The 10,811-nt window shown below is 39.7% G+C and overlaps 1 long non-coding RNA gene across 2 annotated transcripts; it reads left to right on the forward strand.

Moving 5' to 3' along the window:
* Window positions 1–8,784: 8,784 nt before the first annotated feature.
* Window positions 8,785–9,798, forward strand: LOC135948139 (uncharacterized). 2 transcript variants are annotated; one of them, XR_010575768.1, is made up of 3 exons: window positions 8,785–8,851; window positions 8,911–9,042; window positions 9,103–9,798. It is a non-coding gene; the product is annotated as an uncharacterized LOC135948139 (long non-coding RNA). The 2 variants fall into 2 exon arrangements; XR_010575767.1 differs by having other exon boundaries at window positions 8,790–9,042.
* The last annotated feature ends 1,013 nt before the right edge of the window (window positions 9,799–10,811 follow it).

Here is a 10,811-nt window from a genome sequence, read left to right on the forward strand (position 1 = left end):
ATAAACATTTTGTTATGATGGACTATTGCACTCAAGGGTACTGTTTTCCGACGCAAAACTCACGCACTGCTCTACACGCAGAAACAAATTTATTCAAAAGTCTCTCTCTCGCTCGCTCTCTCCTCAACTTTGGTTATTATAAAACTCAACGCCTATACGCTTCTCGCGTCTTGCTTGCTTTTTGTCCGCGCGTGTAAAAAGTGTGTGAGCCGTCGTCCTCATTTCCGCGTGAAACGCTTTTTTCATTATTCTTCGTCGCGTTTCACATATTTCCCAACAAGAAAAAAAACTTCCCAAGCACGCACCGCTTTTATTTTTTTGTTTGACGAGGTTCTGCCAACGCATCTGTGAAATTTTACACACGTACAAGGTGTCAAAATCCGCTTAAAACTCTGCTCCTCTGGTGTCCGTCCTTTTATTCGCAAAACATACACCCCCACGCTTGGACAAAACTTGCGCCAAGCAACATTTTTCTCGCCCGTTTTAAGAGACAAAGGGGTATGAAATTACTGGCGGCCGCTCTTGCGGCTCGTGCTTATGTTGGTTAGGTGCGGTGCGCCCAAAAAGCCTTTGAAAATTAAAATGAATTACGACCAGACGCATTGCTGTGACTTTTGTAAAAAAGTGGGTGTAAATGGACTCGTGTTGGTGCATCTCACGTCAGGATGCCATTAAGTAGTGAGCTAGGATCGCGTCCAAGCTTCTCTAAAAAGCCGAGTTCATTAGCATTAGACATAATTCTTTTTCTAGAGGAAAAATTTTCACTCGAGGTTTGCTGAACAGTGGAAATTTAATAACTGACTTAATTTCTTTAAAAAAAAAAACAACACACGTGAACATAATATTATTGAAGAGACTTTTTAAAAAAAAAACAGAGGAGGCCAGATTCGTGCGACGCGCAGATATGGCGTCCGGTGGAGAATGGCGCGAAAAAACGGTCACGTGAAAATGCGCGAAAAGAAGCAAGTTTTGGTCAACATTGTGACATAATTTGTGTTACTCTTAACTAATTGTGTCTTTTGGACCGTAAAAACAAACGCTTGACACTCGTACGGGAATCCAAAGAGAGTTTTTTGTTTCCCACATTCAGACGCCATCTTGGATCTGCGCATTGCGAACCAATTTTATTGCACATCTGACCCCCGCTGAAATACATTAACGATTTTGATTTTCAAGTTGAAACCCTTTAAGTGAATCTGGATTCATAGACAAATACCAAGAACGATTTCTGTTACAAGTTAGTTTTCCTTATTTTAGGATTGGAAATAAAGAAAATAATTTAAGTCGAAGTCGAGACGATGATGCAAATCTTTATATTACTTCCGTCATTTCCCTTCAAAGAAGATCCTCATTTTGTTGTGAAGCAATATTTTCGGTATAATATTCAGTACAGGGTTAAAAAATATTTTATTCAAGCATAAATTTGAATTTACTCACTTATATGGATATAGATAATTTATTCCATTCTTGACTCAAGCTTCAGCATAGATAAAAAGAGTCATTCATCGATTCCATTTTATTTTTCGTGGGTTTCTCATTCATGAAGGCAAAAATGAGATATACGTAACGGTCTATCGCTGCAGAGAAGGACTGAATGTATTGTCAGCTGGCATCGCGAGTCGTGAGCCTCCCAACTCATCATCAAAGTTAATTGTTCTCCTTATTAGAGGGCTGCTTCTGTGCTGTATCTTGCCAGTTTCTACTTGGCTGATTTTTACTCTCGCCGGTCTCTCTCTCCCTCTCTTTTCATTACTGCCGCCTTTTATCATACGTACACTGCACGTCGCTAGCGTATATATAATTAATTTAAAATCGACAGACATTGCCGCTGGAACACACGCTGCTGCTGTGTGAGTGCATGCAGAAAAGGGACGGGTGGCTGACGCCATTGTGCACGTTGCCCGGCCAAAATAATGACGAGTCAATGGGAATAAGTGATGAGAGACGCTGCGGAGCTCTCACTCAGCTTGGGATTTCGCGGCAAAGACACAACGCAGATCGCATTATTCTGAATTCATCAAATAATTATTTTCATTTGCGAGCGCGCCAGTTTGATTTCCGCCTCACTCGATCAAAAGGGAAAAGCTTAAAAGAGTCAGCGCGCACTCGACGAGCTAATTTCCACTTTCTGACTGATGTAATTATAATTTTCTCTTTAATTAACGTCGCTACCCACGGTCTCCATGAGCAGTGGCAGCCTTTTATTCCCGATCATTGTTATATCCATGGAAATTTCTAGTTTATTTTTAATGACATTGTTAAAACTTTAATTAGATGTGTGGGTTCCATTTCTAAGCTAAAATAAACCCGATTATTGAACATGGCAGAAAGCGTGCCACGAATGATTTATTATTCATTCTCTAAACAAACAAATTTCGTGCGAGCAAGAGTGGTATCGAAATCAGGTCAGCCAGCTTGCCTGTCATAATTACATCTCACCAATGAGCCGTAATTGCAGCTCACGTGAATTTAAATAACACGAAGCGTCATAATTATCATTCAGTTTGCTAAACAACAATGGCAGGCTGTGGCAAGCGAGTCGCTCAGTTTGTTCTGCCGCTCCATCATGTGCACGTAATGATCCACATCATTGCATTATTATTACACACGTAAATAATACGTTCAGGCTAATGGTGCGTGAAGTGAGCCGCAAAAACAATGGCATCGCTGTCTGTGCAGTGTTTGCCATTTCGCGCTATTGTTCATCTCATGTTGGATCGTGTTAGCACCCGCAGGTGAGTTTAAAAATTTAAACAGCGTTGAAAAAATGCTTTATCAAGCTTTTATAAAGAGGAAGGTTACTACACGAGACCAAAAAAGCCTTGATGCCATATTTCATAAACCAATCTTTATAGTTTACAAGGATTAAAGTGGAATGATACTGGCAACAATTGAAAATTATTTAAATTGTTGGATGCCTTAAACAATTGACCGATAAAAAATTTGTTCAACAATTTGCAATAATAAAAAAAGACGTTCCTACAGTAAAAATTCAAATTTTGCCAATGTTCTCCAAAATTTACAGTGCTTGAACATATTTTCTTGGCATATTCCGATTCCTCTCGTCGAGATCTGTCCAACGGTGTATGCCACTTATTGGGGAAACTCTTGGTTTTGAAATTAAATCGGATTTCAAGTAAGGAGACAGCCCTTTTACCATTTGAACAGCACGGTAACTTTCCAGTCAATTTTCTCAAAAAATTACAGTGCTTCTTAGGTCAATTTAGGCTTTAACTGAATCCTAAAGGATGAGTTTATGCATTGGCAACAAGCATTTTCCAGGCTTTTGCAGTATCATTCCTCTTTTAATTTCCGAAATAATTGGAAAATTTGAATTTTTTGTAGTTTAATCCTATATTCACTCTTGCACATAGTGGAATTTAATTTTTTGGAACAAGAATCTCAGTTTACAGCAAATTTGTTATTTTTTGTTGATGCCAATAAAGGTATATTAAATATATTTAAGGTTTTTAACTATTTAGTGCGTAATTTAAACAGAGAGCGGAGTTCCATGACCAACTCTAGGCCAATAGACACTTCGAAAAATCGTTTTTGAATAAAAACAAATAAAGTCCTTACTGTATGAAATGAGATTTTCGTGTCGTATAATGCTAGCTAAACCGTCAAAAATTAAAAACTTGTCTTGCTCTTGTAAGAGAGCGGAGATAGAGGCGGCAATTGTGTTAATATTTTATGTTCTCATATTATCACAATTATTTAAAAGAATTCCTCTTTAAACCATTTTATATTTTTACATGTTATGCAAAAAGGTTTTATTGTGCAGGTCTATCAATTTTCCTTCAGTAAGGGGAATTATAAAATTTTTGCTCAGGGGACAGGTGGCAATAAAGCTGCACAGTGGCACATCTTCAGAGCAATAAATTTAGCGAGTTGGTCGTGTTGAGTGGCAAAAAATCGTCAAGTGATCCCCGGGGAGGATGATCCGCAAAACGGCGGTGGTCTCTTCGAAGAGCGCGAAACCTAATCAAGCACAACGCGAAGGAAAAAGAAGCAGGTCTTTCATTAACCTCGTCACTCGGCCGGAGCGGGCAATTCTCCCGAGAAATTATGGCGCGCGTGTGTGTGTGTGCTCGCAGAGCAAGGGCCTGGAGAAGAGAAAAATAAAGAAAATGATACAGCTTTGTCCGTAATGGCGAACCTGATGAGCCAAATACGGCGTTTGGCCTGGCCGAGCGTATTTAATCCCGGCGTGCGCGCGCGTCGCCGATATTCCGGTCGCGTAGCCAGTCAACAAACTTTGTTCCATCCATCAGGCCTGCGAGCTATGACACAATATCCTCGGCTCGATCAAACTTTAACCTCAATCCCGTCGTTTGCCATCGCCGACCCCTCAGCACGTATGCGAAGAGACGCGCCGCAGCATTTTCCTCAATTGCTGAGTGGGTGTGCACTCGGGATTGCACTGCTGATTGAGCAGCGCCGACAGCCTTGCTGCAGAAATAACTCGACCGCAACCGCTTATTGCTGATTGCATTTCAATTATCTTGCGACTTCTGCTACGAAAATATAAATTAAAACTCAATGTTTTGCATATTAAATACAATGTTGTTAATTATTACTGTTTATTGCTCATTTTAAATATGTATATGCATCAATTTTTAAAATTAATGAACAACAGCAAGAAATGACAAGCAGGATCTGCATGAACGCCCGAAACAAAAAATTGATTCGTCGTCGTCACGTGCCGTAAATTAATAAATTAACACTAACACTTTAAAAATTGCACCACAGGAACTGCTCGCACAAGGAGGGGAATTTTGATGCGTCACAGTCATTTAAACTTGGTGGCAGGTCGTTCCAGGGCTTGCATACCCTGTATAACATAAATCAATGATTGCCGATTGATTGAAACGATTTGAACTTTCAACATGACAGGAAAAAATCAAGGAAATGACAGCTTTAAAAAACACAAAAACCGCATGAAAAATTCTGCGTTGAATTCTGCGGCTTCCTCTTTTATTGTTACGACGTCGACCTCGTTGACGCAGAAACCATTTCACTCCTGATGGGTTGTTTGATGAGTTTAGTTTGGCTCTTCATTGCCGTGCTGTCAGCTTTGCTTCATACTTCCAGTAAGCCTTGCTTGATTGAACTATTTTGTGAGATAAATAATTATAATATTTGTAGATGGAAGGAATTGCTACGAGTACTTGTCAGACTGCGTTCCTTGCAACGCTAATGTGACATGTTATTGTTTGAATGGTAAACCGACCGATGTCCAATTACCTTGCGTGGATGTTTGTGAAGGCGTGGGATATACCAGTGTCTTGAACGAAAATGGTAAGAAAAATATTTATTTTTGTAAGGATTATATGGTATAAAAATTTATATTCTCAGATAACACCCTGTACTGCAATTACACAATTTCTCCAAGCATAAAGAGACATCGGCTAACTATTGAGAAGGGAATGTATGAAAAAGATCCCGCTATATTAAGAGATTTACTTTCGGTACAGCGATGTGACCCAATCTGCACCGTGCTGAAACAATCCAGAGAAGAATCAAAAGATCTAAATACAAAGTACGAAAAATTATCCAAGCAGCTGCATGAAACTTCTGACGAGCTATTGAGCTACTCAAAATTGATATTTTGGATTGAGCTGAGTTTGTTGGGTTGTAGTTTGTTGTTGTTTCTCGTTCTGATATCTGTTTGCTTTTGCATGAAAAAGAGAGCCACACTGAAGACAGGCTCACAAGCAGAAAATGTTACCATGGAAGAAGTTAATGAAATGTATGGTAAATTTTAATTAAAACTAAAAACTTTTGACTCTTTTGAAATTCTCTCTACACCTTTTTCATCAATACCTTTTATCATATCGTTTAGCTTGAACATTTCAGGAATATTTTTAATTATATTTGTGTTTCCTCTTAAACCATAAATCAAAACAATAGAAATGACAAGTTTCCTTGCTACGTTGGTGCCTCGTCGGAGAGTTTTGCCTTGTCCTGTTGTCGGTTCTCAGCCTGCTTACCTGCCGACTTAAGTCCTTTGCATGCAAACGAGGCGGCTGTTCTGTCATCAACACAATGCCGATAATTATGCACAACACACACGTGTATCATAATACACGTCTGCTTGCTTCTAACACACATATTCATGCATAGCACAGGGCCAAACCCATGAGAATCGAACGGCTGACACGTTTCCGTTCTCTCATTGCTTACAGTTTCAACGAATCCAAGGAAAAGACGCCTTCGTTATCATTTCGTTCTAGAGCCGGATACAATTAATCAGTTTAGAGCAGTAAAATCTGTTCACTTTGAACTAAAACAAATAAAAATAAAACTATATTGAAGCCTAGTTTTAATTTGAAATAACCCTACGCTATCTTTACATCTGAATCAGTTGAATTAGTGTCTAAAGTACGGTAAGTAAGGGACAGATCTAAATGTTACGTAATTTTTATTTTAGTTTTTGACACTCGAAATTGGTTTTTCCTTGTTGTAAATAATTGGCAATGATACAGTTTTTATGCAACCAGGAAGTTTTTATTACATCACGTACATCATAAAACATTTTTCGTTTCGAAAGTGCAAAATATGTTAAATAAATATTCTTACAATAACGGAGCTTATCTTCCGCAACTGTTGATTATTTTTTATCTAGGAAGTTATCTTGAATTGTGGTGTGGGATTAACAACCTCGCCGCATTCGTATCCGTCCGCAAACCCCGTTGGAAAATACCCATTCAAAAAAGACGTATTTTTTCATGAGTACTCTAGTAGCTGATTCACACTAGCGTGAGCGGAGTAAAAATCAAGCATTTTGCCCCATTTTTACTTCCTTTTTAACAAGAGTTAAAAAGGTACTTGAAAGTGAGGTTTCTTTAATCCCAACAATAAATAATCACATGTGAAAATTTTACAAGATAAAAATAATTTGATTTAAGTCTTATCTTCTTGTGCACCAAACACAAATGGTTCTGAAATCGTTATTTTCATTTGTGAACAAATACAAAAATATTTATTTAGCGACTGTAAACAATTTTGCGATGCAGTCAGGTGTTGAAATCGATTTGAAATTTGAACTCAACATGTTGCGGTGAGTTTGAGTGCAATAATTGCATTCCCTCTCGTGACCTCTATTCTGAAGAATGCTGTGTATTCTATGCATAATATCTCTGACAAATCTGTGTGCGTTGGCATGGATATCAGATGTACCGCTCGAGCTGCAAGCAAATGAGTTATGTGCCGCGTGCTCATCCAGCGCGATTTCCCGTCTGCTCGCCAAGCATGTAACAATCAATTAGTTTGCGACTGCATTTATGCTGTCCATTGCGCTGCGCACACAAGGATGCGAACACCCAGGCGGCAGGCGGCGTCATACGCACCAGACACACTCACGTCAAGCGCGCGGGGCACTGAGTGAAATGAGGGCCGTTTCTGTTGTGCCTGCAGGACGATATGTTGCGGTCTAATTAGCACTGCTACCCCCCATTGTATTATTATGGATTCACGGGCAGAGTGCTAGTTAAATACGCTTCACATGCTAATTTCCCGTGAGCTGATTAATTCCTGCTGCCTGCAATCCAATCGCCAAGGTGCCACTTCTTGACTGCTTAATTTCGTTTTGCTTACACCGGCAAGATCCTCTCATCAAGAATCGATTTCCTTTCGTCGTCCCGCGAAAGTTGAAAAGACCAAATGTCACACATGTCACCGGCTGCGTGGAGTGTATTTGCCTTGTGGATTATTTGCAAAGGCAAGTAAGCAGGTAAACGCACCGGAGACGGAAATAGGCAGATCAAAAAGTGTGTGCGTATGAGTGTGTGTATACAACGTGACGAGAGCGCGTTTCCACGCTCGTCCTGCCCGCCCGCCCACCCGCCCTCTCGCTGTGAGCAAGTCGTCGGTGGCGGCGTGTAGCAAGCAGCTAGCTTAGCTAGGTGGATTGAGGAATAACTTTTTTCCCTTCAAGTGCCAGCGAAAGCAAGCAAGCAAGCGAAAGCACGCAGAAAGTTTTCTCCCCCGGTGGCATGAGGGTTGGTTTGGCGGGCCACTCGGCGGCACTATTGACTGGGGTGTGCTGCGGCCGTGTTTACTTGGGTTCACTGGGTTTCTCTGTTTGTAGCCTAACACCTGCAGACATAAATTGAGACGTTGTAGGTGGCGCCGGTGCAGCCCCCCGATCAATCAGTATAGCAACCCTTTGCTATGCCGGCTCGACTTTTGCTGTACATGCTATATAATATACCTCAATTCTTGAGCACCACCGCCTCACACGCGTTTACGGTAATTTTTCTTTGTTTGTACCTATCGCACTCTGCAAACTTTCCCGTCCGAGCCTGGCGTATTCACAAAATTTATAGGCGAGTTTTTGCATACCTCATCTGATAAAATTGTAAGAAGTCTCTACGATATAGCAGCGTTTTGGAAAGCAACACAAATCATGCGAGTAAAAATTCGAGGTTTGGGAGGCTAGCATATAATTTTTCCTCAAAATAAAAAAATAATAAATAAGCCGGGCCGCTTGCTTTGTTGAGCTAAAGATTTAATCCCTTTCAAGCTTTTCATGAAGTACGAGCTTAAAATCATCTGAGTTAAAATAAAGCTCTTTAGTTTCCGACAAGGGTGAAGTTCGTCGTAATTTATTTTGTAAAATTAATATAGAGTTAAATTTAAATCTTGTTACTACATGAAAGCGTTATTTCCATTTATCCGGCTGTGTGTTTATCATGCAGTTATCGCAAGGGCGATATCGTATCACCTCAAAATATATCGGAGGAAGTTTACTATTTTTGGTACAGCCAGACGCCCATCATGGGTGGTTCGAGTAGGTTAGGTTTGTTTCTCGTCATAGCTTTTTCAGTGTCATTAAGGACAATTTCTTGTGAGTACAGAAAATTTTGTAATAATTTGGTTATCCAGTGCACAAAATTATTTTTCCAGGCAACCATTATTGCGACACGTACTTGCCACATTGCATAATGTGCAGATGCTTTTCTTCCTCCAACCACCAATCACTGATTTGTGTTGACAAATGTGCCACCTTGATCTACCCAACATTCTTCAGTGAAAGAAGTGAGATTGCATTTTACTTTTAGAGCACAGGATACAAAGGACTAAAATTAAATTTTTCAGAGATCGGTAACTATTGCAGACGCTTTGTGCCTCATGGATATATAGTTACACCGTCGGTCCCGTTACCAAATTATTTGGGAAAATGGTTTTTGCCCTCTAGTTGTGTTGCAAGATACAAATCTATAAAAGGTCAGACAACGGTAACGTCTGCTTTGCAAAATGCATTGGAAGTGCAAGCGGAAAAAATGAACGGGGCGCTGAAAATCATGAACGAGAACATTCGAAAAATGAAAACAGACCTTAATCAATCCGCAGAAATTCAGAAAGAACTACTGGAAAAAACCAATGTCGAGTTGAAAACTATTAGCATCGACTATCAATCAATCAATCAAGACAATTCGACAAGCACTAAATTTGATCAAATTTCAAAAACACTGAAAACTGTTGGACACGATGTGGAGATAATTTACATAATTATTTTCCTTGTGCTAGCCTTGACCGTTTGCCCTTTGTTGATTTTTCTCGCTCCATTTGCCATTTTGGCTTGCAAAAAAATTGTGAATTCCAAATCTTGGACACCAGAAAAAATGCAAGTCCCGAGAAGACAAGAACCAGATGTAGGTCACGCAGATGAAGGTGACACTAGTACGGAAAATTTCTATCAATAATTTGTGAGGCTTCTTAGCCATCAAGCAACGCCATGTCAAGTGTGATGTGCATTTAATGCGTTTAATAAATTATTCTGCTCTAAAAATATTTCCGATTTGTTTTGTATCTACTATTTGACAAGGAATTGTTCATTTTTAATATTACGCTGCATATAATTACCACAAAAACCACAAAAAATACCAGAGGAGTTAAAAGTCTCTCCAGTCTTGCTGGAAATGTTCTAGAAAATTTCTGTTGCATCTTATATTTTTATTGGATTTTAAAAATGATTTGTGTTAAGTAAGATATTTAAATTATTTTAAAAAGTCAAATTTCGATCCAAGGAATATCTTAGTATTGATAGAACGGCAATCACAAAAAATTCTACTGATCTGGAAGGAGTTAATGATATATTAAGGAACCTGTAACTAATTGTGACTTCTTGTGAGTGTTCTAATGAGACAAACAAATTAAACACCCAATATATTCATGTGCAGTCATCCTAATTGTTGGTTGGCAATAACGTTAAATCTAAAAAAAATCTAAAAGGGCCCAAATCAGCCACTTGATAATTTATTCGTATTAATTATTTAAAGGTTCGGCTAATCATCGTGCACAAATAATGAATCACTTTTATTGCTACATATAGTCAGGCATTCTTTTCCAGTTTCAATTTTGCACATGCACAGCGCTTCTTTAAGAACAGCGCAAACTTTTTTCCTCCCCGCCGAGGCGGAAATTCTGCTCCATATTAATACAAGTTTTGTAATAAAATAACAGCTTGTCAAACAATTAGCGTCGGCTGCTCCGGCCCGGCGCCACCGGCATGCAAACATGCGTCCTTTCGCTGCTGCTAATTTAGAATTAGTCCGTGCTGCACCTGACAAAGGCGAGGGGTGCCGGCCGTAAATACAACAGGTGCGAGAAGAAGGCAACCTTTGCAAAACAAGTCACACCTCGCCGGGCCGTAAACATTTTTTAAGACTCTAATAAGAAGTGCGCGGCATGCTCTGCCCCGGCCGTAAACACAGCACTCGGCGCCACGCCACTGTCTTATTTTCTACGTGCAAGCGGGCGTTGGGCGCGTGTGTGTCGTTCCTTTAACTATCGCCAATGGCTCC

Source organism: Cloeon dipterum, chromosome 1, assembly GCF_949628265.1.
Source record: "Cloeon dipterum chromosome 1, ieCloDipt1.1, whole genome shotgun sequence".
Taxonomy (NCBI): Eukaryota; Metazoa; Arthropoda; class Insecta; order Ephemeroptera; family Baetidae; genus Cloeon; species Cloeon dipterum.